Here is an 18503-nt window from a genome sequence, read left to right on the forward strand (position 1 = left end):
TATTAATGGAACCTCTAAGAATGGGAGTCATGTTCTTTTCAACATTTTAGTATGTCAGTTTAGTATGGAAGCACTCTACTCAGAGATCTGCTTAGGAAATCTGTGCAAAGAAAATGGGATGCTGAGATGCTTTTATGCTCAGCTGTAGGAACATATCTCACAGTGAGATAAAGTAATAACAGTGATTTCCTTGTGTGACTCATAAGCTGATTCTGGTGACAGTTGCCAGAAAGAATTCTACATATTGCTAGAATAACTGCATAGCTTCTGTAACCTTATTTACTGAACCCCAAATCACAATACATGGTGGGTCACGAACTTTTCCTGATTTATAAATAGTGGTGAGAAGTCATGCACAACTTTTCAGATTAATATTGCATTCTACCTTTTATGAATTACCTTTATTGAAAATAATAAAATTAGAGGACATCTGGATTATGTGTTCTGGACAACTTGGAACCAATAGTTATCACATGTACAGCCAAGGTTATTACTTTGAAGAGGACAAAATTCACTGAAATCTAACAATGCTTGTATGCTTATTTAAACACTGATCTTGCTGTTTTCTAGTCATGCCTTAGGGATTTTCCCGACCCAGGGATCGAACCTAGGTCTCCAGCATTGTGGGCAGACGCTTTACCATCTGAACCACCAGGGAATCCCATTAGTGTGTAGAAGCCCTAAAATGAGAGTAATAGCAAAATGATTGAATCTGTTATTTTTCATTCCCAGAGTAAATTGATTGCCACAGCAGGTAATAATTCATTGTTCCTCTGTGTTAGGAAAAGGTAGTTATTAATAGACCACAGTACAGTTGTTATTCAACCACACCTCTATACATCAGACAAAATGGCTTGGTGCACAACTATCATTTGGCATAATAGTGATCTTTGTCACTGAACTTTCGCAAAGGATCAATCCAATATTTTTTTTAGGAAATACAGATATCCTGATTTCCCCTTGCCATTTACATAGCTACAGAAGACCACTATCCCTATGACAATACTTCTTTTTTAACTACCACTATCTTTAAAGAAAATAAAAACATCAATAACCCTTTTAACTTCTTTATTTTAGAAGTCACAACTTAGCTTTTCTCTTTTTATCATCAGCATATTAGATACTTTTTTCTCTAACATCTCCATATGCCGTTATGATCCCCATGTGAAACACTAGATTTCTTATTTTCAACAAGTTGAAGTCACTGCTGCTGATTGTGCTTATTTCTTTCTTTGACTGTGTACTAACCTCAAGCCTGAGGGAGGTAGAGCAGAGATAGCTGACAATTCACAGGCCAAAAAAAACCATCTGGGCCTGTTTCTACATCCTTATGCTTGCCAAATTCACAGGCCCCTTAGGATTATCCAGCCCCCTAACTACTGAATTAGCCAATGTTTGGGAGTTTTCCCAGATTCAACTTGAATAAGGGGCCACTTTTCACAAACAAATTCACAGCACCAGCAGGCTGATGAAAGATATTATCTTCTCCAATCTTCTTAACATTAAAGAGATTTAGTTTGTATCCAAATGATGAGATGAATGCCTTAGAAAATAGATGGCTATGGGTAGGGAGTGGGTAAATCAAGTTACTATTTGATTCTTTGTTATTACTTTCAGCCAAAATAGAATTGAGAGCCCTAAAAGTATTATTAGAAGAATGAAAGAGAAAACATATCTTATTAGCATACAAACTTAACTTTATTCTGATATCACAACATTGCCAATCAAATTGGAACTCTGTTCTCACTGAGTGAGTAGAAATGAACATTAATTTTCTTCTTGCAAATCTCTCTTCCCTAACATTGGAAAAAATCCAAGAGGGGCTCTTTTCAGTTCTTTTTGCTAAATCATTCTGTTCTGTTCTAATGCCACTCCTCAAAGAGCACTGCAAAGAACCTCTCCAAAGAAGAGAGAAGAGGTGGGCACACTTGAGACTATGTGGTCATGTTAGCTCAAGATCATTTGAAAATGAAAACCAAACAAAAAAATCAATATAGAATTAGTGTGTTGGTGGTCATTAGAAGGTTCCAAATGGTCAGTTTCTACCTTCAGAAAATCCACTACCTCCATCAGGTTTTTGTTTAAAATGTATTCTTTCAGCACAAAAACAATCCAATGTAAGTGATAGTTTGTTCCCTCCCCGCTTGAGTTTAATTTCCTGTGGTTGTGTCCTAGTTTGCAAGAAAGTAGGACTAATTGATAGGTGTAAAACTGAATAGAAAAAGGCTATTTATAAGTAGAATTGATTGCTATATAAATTTAATTCTTCTATTAAATACTGTACTTAAATGTTATTAGACATTTGATATAAAATATTTTCAGGCTACTTAAAGTTTTTAATCATGATACTGTGTAAACGAGAATCCAAAAATGTTATTGCAAGGTCAAATAATTTTGTAGTCTTCTCTAGAAACATCTAGAGAGTTCCATATTAATGGATGGGTGATGGTGTGGTGTCATCAGAAGAACACGGGCTTTTGACTCAGACAGATGGCCTTTGGCAAGCTATTTAACTTGTTTGAGTTTTAGTTTCTTTCACTGGAAAATACATATTACTGCTATTTCAGAGAGTTGCAAAGATGATTAAAGTAAAAAGTTTTCACAAAATATCCAGCACAGTGCTTGGCATACTCTATGTGTTCAAGAAAAGGTATTCACTATGTGAAAATCTAACTTCCAAAACATTCAAAAAGCCACTTTAAAAGAATGTCAGTTTTTGTTGTCTGTAATTTTTCAGGATATAAACTGTGTTGTCTTAGTTGTGTCCAACTCTTTATGACTCCATGGACTGTAACTGGCTAGGCTCCTCTGTCCATGGAATTCTCCAGGCAAGAATAAGGAATGGGTAGCCATTCTCTTCTCCAGAGGATATTCCCAACCCAGGGATTAAACCTGGGTCTCCCACATTGCAGGCAGATTCTTTACAGTCTTAGCCACCAGGGAAGCCCAAGGTTATAAACTGTGTTTGATGTTAATAATAATTCTGTTGGATAGGAAGTGTGTTTATTGTATTTTCAGTTTATACATGAAAAATCTGAAAAACTAGTACGTATGGAACTTACCCTAAGTAATTCAGTTAGCAAGTGGCAGAGTCAGCAAAAATGTGGCTCATTTTTCCCAGTCTACTGCTGCCTCAATGGAGTAGAATAGCCATGAGGTTGGAGGAATTTAAATACAAATATAAAAGGAAAAAATATAAATTGGGATAAATAATTTGTTATTTACGATCACTCTGCACTTGAAACCATAAAATGCTTAGAAGAGAACATAGGGAGGTGGGTCATAGAGGATCTTGCTTTGATTTATGTCGGAGAGTGTTTTGCCTATGTTCTCCTCTAGGAGTTTTATAGTTTCTGGTCTTACATTTAGATCTTTAATCCATTTTGAGTTTATTTTTGTGTATGGTGTTAGAAACTGTTCTAGTTTCATTCTTTTACAAGTGGTTGACCAGTTTTCCCAGCACCACTTGTTAAAGAGGTTGTCTTTTTTCCATTGTATATCCTTGCCTCCTTTGTCAAAGATAGGGTGTCCATAGGTTCGTGGATTTATCTCTGGGCTTTCTATTCTGTTCCATTGATCTATATTTCTGTCTTTGTGCCAGTACCATACTGTCTTGATGACTGTGGCTTTGTAGTAGAGTCTGAAGTCAGGCAGGTTGATTCCTCCAGTTCCATTCTTCTTTCTCAAGATTACTTTGGCTATTCGAGGTTTTTTGTATTTCCATACAAATTGTGAAATTCTTTGGTCTAGTTCTGTGAAAAATACCGTTGGTAGCTTGATAGGGATTGCATTGAATCTATAGACTGCTTTGGGTAGAATAGCCATTTTGACAATATTAATTCTTCCAATCCATGAACACGGTATGTTTCTCCATCTGTTTGTGTCCTCTTTGATTTCTTTCATCAGTGTTTTATAGTTTTCTATGTATAGGTCTTTTGTTTCTTTAGGTAGATATATTCCTAAGTATTTTATTCTTTTTGTTGCAATGGTGAATGGTATTGTTTCCTTAATACACCATGGAATATTACTCAGCCATTAAAAAGAATTCATTTGAACCAGTCCTAATGAGATGGATGAAGCTGGAGCCCCTTATACAGAGTGAAGTAAGCCAGAAAGATAAAGAACATTACAGCATACTGACACATGTATATGGAATTTAGAAAGGTGATAACGATAACCCTATATGCAGAACAGAAAAAGAGACACAGAAATACAGAACAGACTTTTGAACTTTGTGGGAGAATGTGAGGGTGGGATATTTCAAAAGAACAGCATGTATACTATCTATGGTGAAACAGATCACCAGCCCAGGTGGGATGCACGAGACAAGTGCTCCGGCCTGGTGCACTGGGAAGACCCAGAGGAATCGGGTGGAGAGGGAGGTGGGAGGGGGGATCGGGATTGGGAATACATGTAAATCCATGGCTGATTCATATCAATGTATGACAAAACCCACTGGAAAAAAAAAAATAATAATAAAAAAAAAAAAAAAAGAAGAAGAGAACATAGGGGAAAAGCTCCTTGACATTGGTCTTGGCAATGATTTTATGGATATGACACCCAAAGTACAAGCAACAAAAGCAGAAGTAAACAATTAAGTCTATCACAAATTGAAAAATTTTGTAAAATGGACGAAACTCAATAAAATGAAAAAGCAGCCTAGTGAAGGGAGAAGATATTTCAAACTGTAAATCTGATAAGGGGTTAATATCCAAAATATGCAAAAATTCAAACAACATAAACAAAACAAACAACTGAATTAAAAAATTGACGTGTGCCCTGAATAGACATTTTTTTTTTCAAAGAAGACATACAGATGGCCAACAGACAAATGAATTGATACTCAACAACACTAATCATCAGGGAAATGCAAATTAAAACCACAATAAGATACCACCTCACAACCGTGAGAATGGCTACCATCAAAAAGACAAGAAAAAAACAAGTGTTGGTGAGAATGTGGAGAAAATGGAACCCTCATGCACTGTTAGTGGGACTGTAAATTGGTGCAGCCACAATGGAAAACAGTATGGAGGTTCCTCAAAAAGTTAAAAATGGAACTTTTTTCATTTGATTCAGCAGTTCTACTTCTGGGTATTTACCCAAAGACAGCAAAAACATTGAGTTGAAAAGATATCATGCACACCAATATTCATTGCATCGTTATTTACAGTTGCAAAGATAATGAAGCAACCTAAGTGTTCATGATAAATGAATAGATGAAGAAGATGTGGCATGTATGTATATATGTGTAATATATAGAATGTTATTCAGTCATTAAAAAATGCAATCTTGCCATTTGTGACAACATGGATTGACCTGGAGGGTGTTATACTAACTGAAATAAGTCAGAGAAATACAAATACCATATGATCTCACATACATGTGGAATCTAAAAACAAACAAAACAAAATGAAAACAGACTCGTAGATACAGAAAACAAATGAGTGGTTGCCGAAAAGAAGGAAACTGGGTTGAGGAAAAAAGATGAAGGGGATTAAGAGGTATAAACCTTTAATTACAAAATAAATTATCCACAGGGAGGTAACATAGGAGTATGGTCAATAATATTGCAATGACTTTGTATGGGGATAGATGGTTACTAGATTTATTACTGTAATCATTTCATAATGTATGCAAATATCAAATCACTATGTACTACAACTAAAACTAATATATTATTCTAGATAAACTATATTTCTGTTTTGTTTTTCTTTTTTGATTTTTTATACAGTGTTTATATTTGTTTTTACAATTATTATACTATATATAATAACTATATTAAACTATATTCTCCATGTAGCACAATACATCCTTGACCTATTTTACACCAAATAGTTTGTATCTCCTGCTTCTCCACCCCTATAATACTCCTCCCCCACCTCTCCACTGGTAACTGTTAGCATGTTCTCCGTATCTGTAAGCCTACTTTTTTGTTATATGCACTATTGTGTTGTATTTTTTAGATTCCACATATAAGTGATATCATTCAGTATTTGTTTTTCTATGTCTGACTTATTTCACTTTGCATAATACCTCCAAGTTCATCCATGTTGCTGAAAATGGCAAAATTTTCATTTTTTGAGGCTGAGTAGTGTTCCATTGTGTGTGTGTGTGTGTGTGTGTGTGTGTGTGTGTGTATTTCTCACATCTTCTTTATCCATTTATCTGTTCATGGTCACTTAGGTTGCTTCCATATCTTTCTAGTTGTAAATAATGCTGCTCTAAACATTGGGGTACATGATATTTTCAAATTGGTGTTTTTATTTTTTGGATACCACCCATGAGTGGTATTGCTAACCAACTATACATCAATAAAACGGCTAACCTAGAAGAAATGGACAAATTCTTAGAAAGGTACAGTTTCCCAAGATGGATCTAGGAGGAAATTGAGAATATGAACAGCCCAATTTCCAATAATAAAGTCAAATTGGTAATTAAACTTCCAACTAACAAATATCCAGGACTATGTAGCTTCCCAGGTGAATATTACCAAACGTTTAGAGAAGAGTTAACACCTATTCGTCTCAAACTATTCCAAAAAATTGTAGAGGAAGGAACACTTCCAAACCCCTTCTGTGATGCCAGCATTACCCTGGTACCAAAACCAGGCAAAGACCTCAGAAAAAAACAAAAATTACATGTCAGTATCACTGATGAACTTAGATGCAAAAATCCTCAATAAAGTACTAGCAAACCCAATCTAACAGTGTATTAAAAGGATTATACTTCATGACCAAGTGAGGTTTATCCAAGGGTGCAAGAGTTTTTCAATATCCATAAATCAGCCAGTGTGGTGCATGACGTTAACAAACTGAGTGATAAAAACCATATGATCATCTCAATAGATGCAGAAAAGACCCTTGATATAATTCCATATCATTTATGATAAAAAAAAAATCTTCAGAAAGTGGGCTTAGAGGGAACATACCTCAACATAATCAAAGCCATGTGTGTTAACTATATTTTAAATAAGAAAAAGAAAATGGAGACGTGTTAGAGGGTAGGTGTACTTGATTTGGGAGGCCAAAGCTAGGTGTATAGACAAGCTGAACTACAGGTCTGAGGGATGAGAGTGCTGGTATTGAAGGAGAATTTAGGAGGAAAAATAGAGACACCTCATTGGTACTTTCTTATAATTTTGCTTTTGAGGTGTGATGTAACTCTAACCTCCACTTCCCTAACAAATTATCAGCATACTAATAATTTCTTAATACTACTACTAGGAAGATTTTGTCAGGATATAGAAAATGAAAAGGTATATGCCAGGGTTAGTTGGAATTGTTCCTGTCTTCACCTGGCACCAATAGTATCTGGGTTACAAAAGAGTTAATAGCCATCTTTTCACCTTTACAGACAATTAAGGGTACTTTTTAAAGGTCTTTGTATGTTCTATAGCAGATGGCATAATTAACAATATGGCCAAGTAAGTGATATACGGAGTGAGACAGGTTGAGTGGAGAGTGCATGCCTCCTCTAAAGAGGACTGCTTCAACTCAGACCTAACAGATGACTATGGTGCAGTCATGAATATTTCCAGATCTTCTGTTTCTTCCTATAAAAAAGCAAAATAAAAAATGACAACTGGTGATCTAAATATTATGTGTACTTTTGTAAATTTAAAATCTACCATATTTTTAAAACAAAAGGAAATAAGCTAGCAAACATAAATTATCGTGCTGGCCAAACAAAACAGTTTACAAGCTGGATCTGACTCTGGACCACCTGTTTATAACTTCTGCCAATATTCCCATTCTTTCACATGCTACAAGTTAAAATTGAGAAGCACTGATATATATACAGCCTAAACACCTCAGACTAGTGTTTTTGGAAGTAATTGTATGACCTTGGGAGAGTAACTCCTTTCTATACTTTAATTTCCTCATCTGGAAAGTAGGAAAAATCATTCTTCTTACCTCATTGGATTGTGGTAAGGATTAAATAAATGCATTGTTTTCTTCATTCACTTCTCATACATCTTCTAAAATCATTCAAAGTGTATATTTGCCTTTAGTTAGTCTCTAACTAATAGTGTCATCACACACCAATAGTGGTGTTGCTCAAGAAGGAAATGTCTTCTTTTTAGGCCACATCCCTAGCCCTAATCAATAACCAAGTTTTTTTTCCCCCATTAATTTTTTAAATTATAGTTATTTTTACAATATTGTGTTATTTTCTGCTGTACAGCAAAGTGAATCAGGCCTATGTACACATATACTGCATCTTTTTTTTCTTTTCAATTTATATTTTTATTGAAGGACAATTGTTTTACAAAATTTTGTTGTTTTCTGTCAAACCTCAACATGCATCAGCCATAGGTATACATATATCCCCTCCCTTTCAAACCTCTCTTCCATCTCCTGCCCCATCCCCACCCTCCACTAGATTGATACAGAGCACCTGTTTCAGTTTCCTGAGCCATACAGCAAATTCCAGTTGGCTATCTATTTTACATAAGGTAATGTAAGTTCCCATGTTACTCTTTCCATGCATCGCACCATCTCCTCCTCTCTCCCCATGTCCATAAGTCTATTCTCTATGTCTGTTTCTCCACTGCTGCTCTGTAAATAAATTCCTCACTACAATTTTTCTAGATTCCATATATATGTTTAGAATGATAAAGAATATTTATCTTTCTCTTTCTGACTCACTTCCCTCTGTGTAATACAATTTTTCTAGATTCCATATATATGTTTTAGAATAGATAAAGAATATTTATCTTTCTCTTTCTGACTCACTTCCTTCTGTGTAATAAGTTCTAGGTTCATCCACATCGTCAGAACTGACTCAAATGTGTTCCTTTCTATGGCTGAGTAATATTCCATTGTGTATATGTACCACAACTTCTTTATCCATTCATCTGTTGATGGACATCTAGGTTGCTTCCATGTTCTAGCTATTGCAAAAGGTACTGCAATGAACAGTGTCTTTTTCAATTTTGCTTTCTTCAGGGTATATGCCTAGGAGTGGAATTCCTGGGTCAAATGGTGGTTTTATTCCTAATTTTTTAAGGACTCTTCATACTGTCTTCCATAGTGGCTGTATCAATTTACATTCCCACCAACAGTGCAAGAGCATTCCTTTTTCTCCACACCCTCTCCAGCATTTATTGCTTGTAGACATTTTGATGAGGACCATTCTGACTGGTGTGAGGTGATATCTCATTGTAGTTTTGATTTTCATTTCTCCAATAATGAGCGATGTTGAGCATCTTTTCATGTCTCTGTTAGCCATCTGCATGTCTTCTTTGGAGAAATGTCTGTTTAGGTCTTTTTCCCACTTATTGATTGGGTTTGTTTTTCTGGCATTGAGTTGTATGAACTGCTTGTATATTTTGGAAATTAATCCTTTGTCAGTTGTTTCATTTGCTATTATTTTTTCCCATTCTGAGGATTGTCTTTTCACCTTGCTTAAAGTTTCCTTTGCTGCGCAAAAGCTTTTAAGTTTAATCCAGTCCTACTTGTTTACTTTTATTTTCACTTCCATTACTCTAGGAGGTGGGTCATAGAGGATGTTGCTTTGATTTATGTCAAGTGTTCTGCCTATGTTTTCCTCTAAGAGTTTTATTGTTTCTGGTATTACATTTAGATCTTTAATCCATGTTGATTTTATCTTTGTGTATGGTGTTAGGAAATGTTCTTATTTCGTTCTTTTACATGTAGCTATCCAGTTTTCCCAGTACCATTTATTGAAGAGGCTGTCTTTGCCCCATTGTATATTCTTGCCTCATTTGTCAAAAATTAGGTATACATAGGTGCATGGGTTTATTTCTGGGCTTTCTATCGTGTTCCATTGGTCTATATTTCTGTTTTTGTGCCAGTGCCATACTATCTTGATGACTGTAGCTTTGTAGTATAATCTGAAGTCAGGATGGTTGATTCCTCCACCTCCGTTCTTTCTCAAGACTGCTTTTGCTATTTGGGGTCTTTTGTGTTTTCATATGAATTGTGAAATTTTTTGTTCTAGTTCTGTGAAAAAGGCCATTGGTAATTTGATAGGGATCACATTGAATCTGTAGATTGCATTTGGTAGGATAGTCATTTTCACAATATTGATTCTTCCTACCCAGGAACATGGAATAGCTATCTGCCTATGTCATCTTTGATTTCTTTCATTAATGTCTTATAATTTTCTGTGTACAGTTCTTTTGTCTCCTTAGGTGAGTTTATTACTAGATATTTAATTATTTTTGTTGCAATGGTGAATGGGATTGATTCCTTAATTTCTCTTTCTGATTTCTCATTGTTAGTATATAGAAATACAAGTGATTTCTGTGTATTGATTTTGTATCCTCTGACTTGCTAAATTTACTGATTAGCTCTAGTAATTTACTAATACTATCTTTAGGGTTTTCTATGCACAGTGTCATGACATCTGCAAACAGTGAGAGCTTTACTTCTACTTTTCTGATCTGGATTCATTTTATTTCTTTTTCTTCTCTGATTGCTGTAGCTAGGACTTCCAAAACTATGTTGAATAATAGTGGTGAAATTGGACACCTTTCTCTTGTTTTTGATCTTAGGGGGGATGCTTTCAGTTTTTCACCATTGAGAATATGTTCACTGTAGATTTATCATATATTACATTTACTATGTTGAGGTAGGATCCTTCTATGCCCATTTTTCGAAGAGTTTTAATCATAAATGGGTGCTGAATTTTGTCAAAGGCTTTTTCTGCATCTATTGAGATCATCATATGGATTTATCTTTAAATTTGTTCATATGGTGTATCACATTGATTGATTTGCATATATTGAAGAATCCTTGCATTCCTGGAATAAACCTAACTTGATCATGGTGTATGAGTTTTTTGATATGTTGCTGAATTCTGTTGGCTAAAATTTTGTTGAGGATTTTTGCATCTATGCTCATCAGTGATATTGGCCTTTCATTTTCTTTTTGTGTGTTGTCTTTTTCTGGTTTTGGTATCAGGTAGATGCTGGCCTCATAGAATGTGTTTGGAAGTGTTCCTTCCTCTGAAATTTTTTGAAAGAGTTTTAGAAGGATAGGCATTAGCTCATCTCTAAATGTTTGATAGAATTCTGCTGTGAAGCCATCTGGTTCTGGGCTTTTTTTTGGGGGGGGGGGAGATTTTTGATCACAGCTTCAATTTCAGTGCTTGTAATTGTGTTCTTCATAATTTCTATTTCTTCCTGGTTCAGTTTGGAAGATTAAACTTTTCCAAGAATCTGTCCATTTCTTCTAGGTTATCAATTTTATTGCCATATAGTTGTTCCTAATAGTCTCTTATAATCCTTTGAATTTCTGCATTGTCTGTTGTAACCTCTCCTTTTTCATTTCTAATTTTGTTGCTTTGATTCTTCTCACTTTTTTTCTTGATGAGTCCGGCTAAAGACTTGTCAATTTTCTTTGTCTTCTCAAAGAACCAGCTTTTGATTTTATTAATCTTTACTATTGTTTCTTTCATTTCTTTTTCATTTATTTCTGCTCAGATCTTTATGATTCCTTTCCTTCTACTAATTTTGGCATTTTTTTGTTCTTCTTTTTCCAGTTGTTTTAGGTATAAAGTTAGATTGTCTATTTGATGCTGTTCTTGTTTCTTGAGGTAGGATTGTATTGCTATAAACTTACCTCTTAGAACTGCTTTTTTTGAGTTTTCATGTTTTCATTGTCATTTGTTTCTAGAAATTATTTTTATTTCCCTTTTGATTTCTTCAGTAACTTGCTGGCTATTTAGAAATGTGTTGTTTAATCTCCATGTGTTTGTGTTTCTTACAGTTTTTTTTTTTTTTCTTGTAATTGATACCTAGTCTCATAGTGTTGTGGTAGGAGAAGATGATTAATATGATTTCAATTTTCTTAAATTTACTGTGGTTTGATTTGTGACACAAGATGTGATCTATCCTGGAGAATGTTCCTTGTGCACTTGAGATGAAGGTGTATTCTTCTGCATTTAGGTGGAATATCCTGAAGATATCAATGAGATCCATCTCATCTAATGTATCATTTAAGACTTGTGTTTTCTTATTAATTTTCTGCTTTGATGATCTGTCCATTGGTGTGAGTGGGGGTGTTAAAGCCTCCCACTATTATTGTGTTACTGTCAATTTCTTCTTTTACGTCTGTTAGTGTTTGTCTTAGGTATTGAGGTGCTCCTATGTTGGGTGCATAGATATTTACAATTGTTATGTCTTTCTCTTGGATTGATCCCTTAATCATCATGTAATGTCCTTCCTTATCTCTTGTAATCTTCTTTTAGATATATTTTGTCTGATATTAGGATTGCTACTTCAGCTTTCTTTTGCTTCCCATTTGCATGGAATATATTTTTCCATCCTCTCACTTTCAGTCTATATGTGTCTTTAGGTCTGAAGTGGGTTTCTTGTAGACAGTGTAATTATGGGTCTTGTTTTTGTATCCATTCAGCCAGTCTGTATCTTTTGGTTGGAGCATTTAATCTGTTTATATTTAAAGTAATTATTGATATACATGTTCCTATTACCATTTTCTTAATTGCTTGGGGTTGATTTTGTAGATCTTTTTTCTTCTCTTGTATTTCTTGACTATATAAGTCCCTTTAACATTTGTTGTAAAGCTGGTTTTGTGGTACTGAATTCTCTTAACTTTTGCTTGTCTGAAAAGCTTTTTATTTCTCCGTCAGTTTTGAGTGAGATCCTTGCCAGGTACAGTAATATTGGCTGTAGATTTTTCCCTTTCAGTACTTTAAATATATCCTGCCATTCCCTTCTGGTCTGCAGAGTTTCTGCTGAAAGATCAGCTGTGAAGCACATGGGGTTTCCCTTGTATGTTACTTGTTGCTTCTCCCTTGTTGCTTTTAATATTCTTTCTTTGTGTTTATTCTTTATTCCTTTGATCAGTATGTGTCTTGGCCTGTTTCTCATTGCGTTTATCCTGTAAGGGATTCTTTGTGCCTCTTGGACTTGATTCACTATTTCCTTTCCCATGTTGGGGAAATTTTCAACTATAATCTCTTCAAAAATTTTCTCATTCTCTTTCATTTTCTCTTCTTCTTCTGGGACCCCTATAATTTGAACGTTGGTGCTTTTGATATTGTCCCAGAGGTCTCTGAGACTATCCTCAGTTCTTTTCAATTTTTTACTTTATTATGCTCTTCAGAAGTTATTTCCACCATCTTATCTTCTAGCTCACTGATTCCTTCATCTGCTTCAGATATTCTGCTATTGATTCCTTCTAGAGCATTTTTAATTTCAGTAATTATGTTGTTTGACTCTGTATGTTTATTCTTTGCTTCTTCTAGAGCTCTGTTAATTGATTGCTGCATTTTCTCCATTTTGTTTTCAAGGTTTTTGATCATCTTTACTATCATTATTCTGATTTCTTTTTCAGGTAGTTTGCCTATTTCCTCTTCATTTATTTGGACTAATGTGTTTCTAGTTTTTTCTTCATTTTTGTAGGATTTCTCTGCCTTTTCATTATTATTATTATTTTTTTAACTTATTGTGTTTGAGGTCTCCTTTTCCCAGGCCTCAAGGTTGAATTCTTCTTTTACTTTTGGTTTCTGCCCTTCTAAGGTTGGTCCAGTGGTTTGTGTAAGCTCTGTATAGGGTTGAGATTTGTGCTGAGTTTGTTGTTGTTGTTTGTTTGTTTGTTTGTTTTTCCTCTGATAGGCAAGTCTGAGTGAGGTGGAAATACCGTCTGCAGATGATTTGGTTTGTATTTTTTTGTTTGTTTGTTGTTTAGATGAAGCATCCTATACAGGGTGCTAATGACAGTTGGTTGATGCCAGGTCTTGTATTCAACTGGATTCCTTTTTGTGGGTTCTCACTATTTGATACTTGCTAAGGTTAGTTCTCTGGTCGTCTAGCGTCTTGGAGTCAATGCTCCAACTCCAAAGTCTCAGGGCTTGATCACTCCCCCGCCCAACCTGGGTTCTTAGTCCAGTCTCACTTGCTAATAGGGTGCTGCAGTGCAGAAGCCTTGACCCTGGCCCTCCAGAATAGGATTCCTATTTTGAAAGTGTGACACCAGCACCTCTGCTAGGGGAGTGTGTGCAGAAACCATGCATGAATGGACACTCAATTGTATATTGCCTCTTTTTTGGATTCCCTTTTCATTTAGGTCACCACTGTGCTATACAGTAGATTCTCATGAGTTATCTATTTTATACATAGTAGTGTGTACATGTAGGTCCCAATATAATTGAACAGTGTCATGTTTCTCCAAATTTTTCTAAGGACGGTCATTCCCTTCAGTCAGTTCAGTCATTCAGTCATGCCCAACTCTCTGCAACACCATGGACTCCAGCATGCCAGGCTTCCCTATCCATCACCAGCTCCTGGAGCTTACTCAAACTCATGTCCATCAAGTCAGTGATGCCATCCAACCATCTCATCCTTTGTCATCCCCTTATCCTACCACCTTCAATCTTTCCCAGTATCAGGGTCTTTTCTAATGAGTCAGTTCTTCGTGTCAGGTTGCCAAAGTATTGGAGCTTCAGCATCAATCCTTCCGAAGAAGATTCAGGACTGATTTCCTTTAGGATGGACTGGTTGGATCTCCTTACAGTCCAAAGGACTCTCAAGAGTTTTCTCCAGCACCACAGTTCAAAAGCATCGATTCTTCAGGGCTTAGCTTTCCTTATGGTCCAACTCTCACATCCATACATGACTACTGGAAAAACCATAACTTTGACTAGATGGACCTTTGTTGGCACAGTAGTGTCTCTGGTTTTTAATATTCTGTCTAGGTTAGTCATAGCTTTCCTTCCAAGGAGCAAGTGTCCTGTAATTTCATGGCTGCAGCCACTATCTGCAGTAATTTTGTTGCCCAAGAAAATTTCTAATTTCTAATCTATTTGCCATGAAGTGATGGGACCAGGTGCCATGATCTTAGTTTTGAATGTTGAGTTTTAAGCCAGCCTTTTCAGTCTCATCTTTCACTTTCATCAAGAGGTTCTTTAGTTCTTCTTTGCTTTCTTCCATAAGGGTGGTGTTATCTGCATATTTGGATTATTGGTAATTCTCCCAGCAATCTTGATTCCAGTGTGTACTTCCTCCAGTCTGGCATTTCACATGATGTACACTGCATATAAGTTAAATAAACACGGTACAGTATACAGCCTTATCGTACTCCTTTCCCAATTTGGAACCATTGTTCCATGTTCAGTTCTACCTGTTGCTTCTTGACCTGCATACAGATTTCTCAGGAGGCTGGTCAGGTGGTCTGGTATTCCCATTTCTTGAAGAATTTTCCACAATTTGCTGTGATCTACACAGTCAATGGCTTTGGCATAGTCACTGAAAAGAAGTAGATGTTTTTCTGTAATTCCCTTCCCTTTTCTATGATCCAACAGATGTTGGTGATTCGATCTCTGGTTCCTCTGCCTTTTCTAAATCCAGCTTGAACATCTGGAATTTCTCGGTTCATGTACTGTTGAAGCCTGGCTTGGAGAATTTTGAGCATTACTTTGCTAGCATGTGAGATGAGTGCAATTGTGCGGTAGTTTGAACTTTCTTTGGCATTGCCTTTCTTTGGGATGGGAATGGAAACTGACCTTTTCCCTTCCTGTGGCCACTAATGAGTTTCTGCAGCACTTACAGCATCATCTTTTAGGATTTGAAATAGCTTAGCTGGAATTCCATTCTCTCCACTAGCTTTGTTTGTAGTGATGCTTCCTAAGGCCCCCTTGCCTTCATATTCCAGGATGTCTGGCTCTAGGTGAGTGATCACACCATTGTGATTATCTGGGTCGTGAAGATCTTTTTTGTACAGTTTTTCTGTGTATTCTTAATATCTTCTTAATATCTTCTGCTTCTGTTAGTTCCATACCATTTCTGTCCTTTATTGTGCCCATCTTTCCACAAAATGTTCCCTTGATATCTCTAATTTTCTTGGAGAGATCTCTAGTCTTTCCCATTCTGTTGTTTTCCTCTATTTCTTTTCATTGATCACATAGGAAGGCATTCTTATCTCTCCCTGCTATCCTTTGGAACTCTGCATTCATATTGGTATATCTTTCCTTTTCTCCTTTGCCTTTTGCTTCTGTTCTTTTTTCAGCTATTTGTAAGTCCTCCTCAAGCAATCATTTTGCCCTTTTGCATTTCTTTTTCTTGGATATGGTCTTGGTAACTACCTCCTGTACAATGTCATGAACCCCTATCAATTGTTCTTCAGGTATGCTGTCTATCAGTTCTAATCCCTTGAATCTGTTTGTCACTTTCACTGTATAATTGTAAGATATTTGATTTAGGTCATACCTGAAGGATCTAGTGGTTTTCCCTACTTTCTTCAATTTAAGTCTGAATTTGTCAATAAGGAGTTCATGACCTGATCCACAGTCAGTTCCCCATCTTGTTTTTGCTGACTGTGTAGAGATTCTCCATATTCAGCTGCAAAGAATACAATCAGTCTGATTTCAGTATTGACCATCTGGTGATATCCATGTGTAGAGTCGTCTCTTATGTTGTTGGAAGAGGGTATTTGCTATGACTAGTTAATTCTCTTGGTGCATTTATAAGGACATCAGTAAATTTCTAACTTAACTCCAGTACGATGTTATTTGCCAATGTTCCTCCTACATAATCCTGGGGAAGTGAGCTTCTTGCAGGCACTGCTTCAGTCCTAAAAACTCTTTTGTGCTCTTCACCTACTACTTAAGATTAAGACACTTTTATTGTTTTCAATTTTTTTTTCAGTTAAAAAATGTTTATAAAATTTCAAATAATAGATGAAACTAAAACATTTTTTTTTTGTACCAGTGAAATACTGCCAACCAGATGTACCTACCACATTTTACATGCTATTTCGCAGTCTGCTTTTTTCATGCATCATTGTGTTGTGGACATTTTTTCTAGTTAATGAATTTTACTCACTAAATAAAACAGCATAATTTGTTAATAGACCAGGCATGAGTATTCGTTTTCATACACACTCACCAATGATGGATCTTTTAATTTTTGGTTTTACTGTTTCTTCTTTGTCAGCCTAATAGGGGACAAATGATATCTCTTTGCTGGGTTTTTTTTGTTTTAATTAGATTTTTGTTTTTGTCTTTCACTTGGTCAAAGATTTTTTATATATTTATTGACAAACTTTGGTTTTGTTATGAGTTATATTTACCTGAGTTTTGCAAATATTTCAATCAGAACATTCATTTTTTATATTCATAAGAACGTTTTAATACAACCCATTGTTTTACATAAATGTTACACATATTTACCCCTTTGTCAGTTGCCTACCAGTTCCTGTGAAACAAGTTGCTGAGGAACAGTGACTGTGAAAAGTAAAACCATCATGTAGCCTTCAGTATGTGCCAGGCACTGTTTTAAGTTAATTACGTGGATTAGCTCATGTAGTCCTGTCTATAAGCCTACTATTATTATCCCCATTTTCCCATGACTAAAATGAGATACAAAGGAGGTATATGTTTTAACCAAGGTTCTACAACCAGTGGCCCTGCTGGTATTTGAAACAAAGTTGTCTGGCTATCTTCCATGCTCTTTATCAGAGTCAATGATAAAGTCAGACACTAATTAAAGACAGAAGGATTTTATTCAGTAATACTTACAATAGGGGAAAAAAAAACTTCAGCATGAACTGAATTCAATTTGTGCAAAAGCAACTGGGCATTTTAAATGGATAATGAGGGAATGGAGAAGAAGTATAGTGGAGGCTTGAGTAGTGTCAAAGTAGTGGAAATTTACAAAAAGTGGAAAAGTGTGTTGGCTAATGTAATTGTCATCTTTGTCTGTTACCTTGCACTTATCAGAGTTAAGCTCTTATCATCTCACTGAGATTCAGAGATAGGAATCCTATCTTCAGGTGCAACTCTTTGGCTGCAACAAAGAGTACATTCTTCTGGCAGACTTGAGCTTTCCCAGGCAGGAACTTAAGGGGGATGGAGTCATCATCCTAGAGATGCAGCTTTGATCTGGTAGCAACTATGCTAGTGTTTTTCCAACTCTTTTAATGGGTAGAAGGTGTGGACAGACATCACTTATGCAGTTTTTGTATGCTAAGGTTGAGGCCAAATTCATAAGAAGGCTCAGAGAAGCCTGACTAGAGTTTGGCCATGGCAAGGTTTTTTCTCACTACCAATTATAATTCCAATCACAATTTCATGCTTACAATCTTGGTTTGGATAAAGACTGACATTTTACACTGTGGTAAACCGTATACCCCAGGTGGTGCTGGTGGTAGAAGATCTGTCTGCCAATATAGGAGATGCAAGAGACATAGGTTCTATCCCTGGGTTGGGAAGATCCCCTGGAGTAGGAAATGGCAACCCACTCCAGTATTCTTGCCTAGAAAATTCCATAAAAAGAGAAGCCTGGAGGAGCAGAAGAGCCTGGTGGGCTACAGTTCATAGGGCCACAAAGGCTTAGATGCGACTGAGCACACAAACCATATGTAACTAAGTTTAAGCATAGTTCAATGCAGTAGGTACATTCACATTGTTGTGCAACCCTCACCACTACCCATATCTAGAACATTTTTATTGTCCAAAACTGAAACTTTGTACCTAATAAGCAATAACTCATCATTTTTTCCTCCTCTCAGTAC

Source organism: Dama dama, chromosome X (assembly GCF_033118175.1).
Source record: "Dama dama isolate Ldn47 chromosome X, ASM3311817v1, whole genome shotgun sequence".
In the NCBI taxonomy this organism is placed as follows: Eukaryota; Metazoa; Chordata; class Mammalia; order Artiodactyla; family Cervidae; genus Dama; species Dama dama.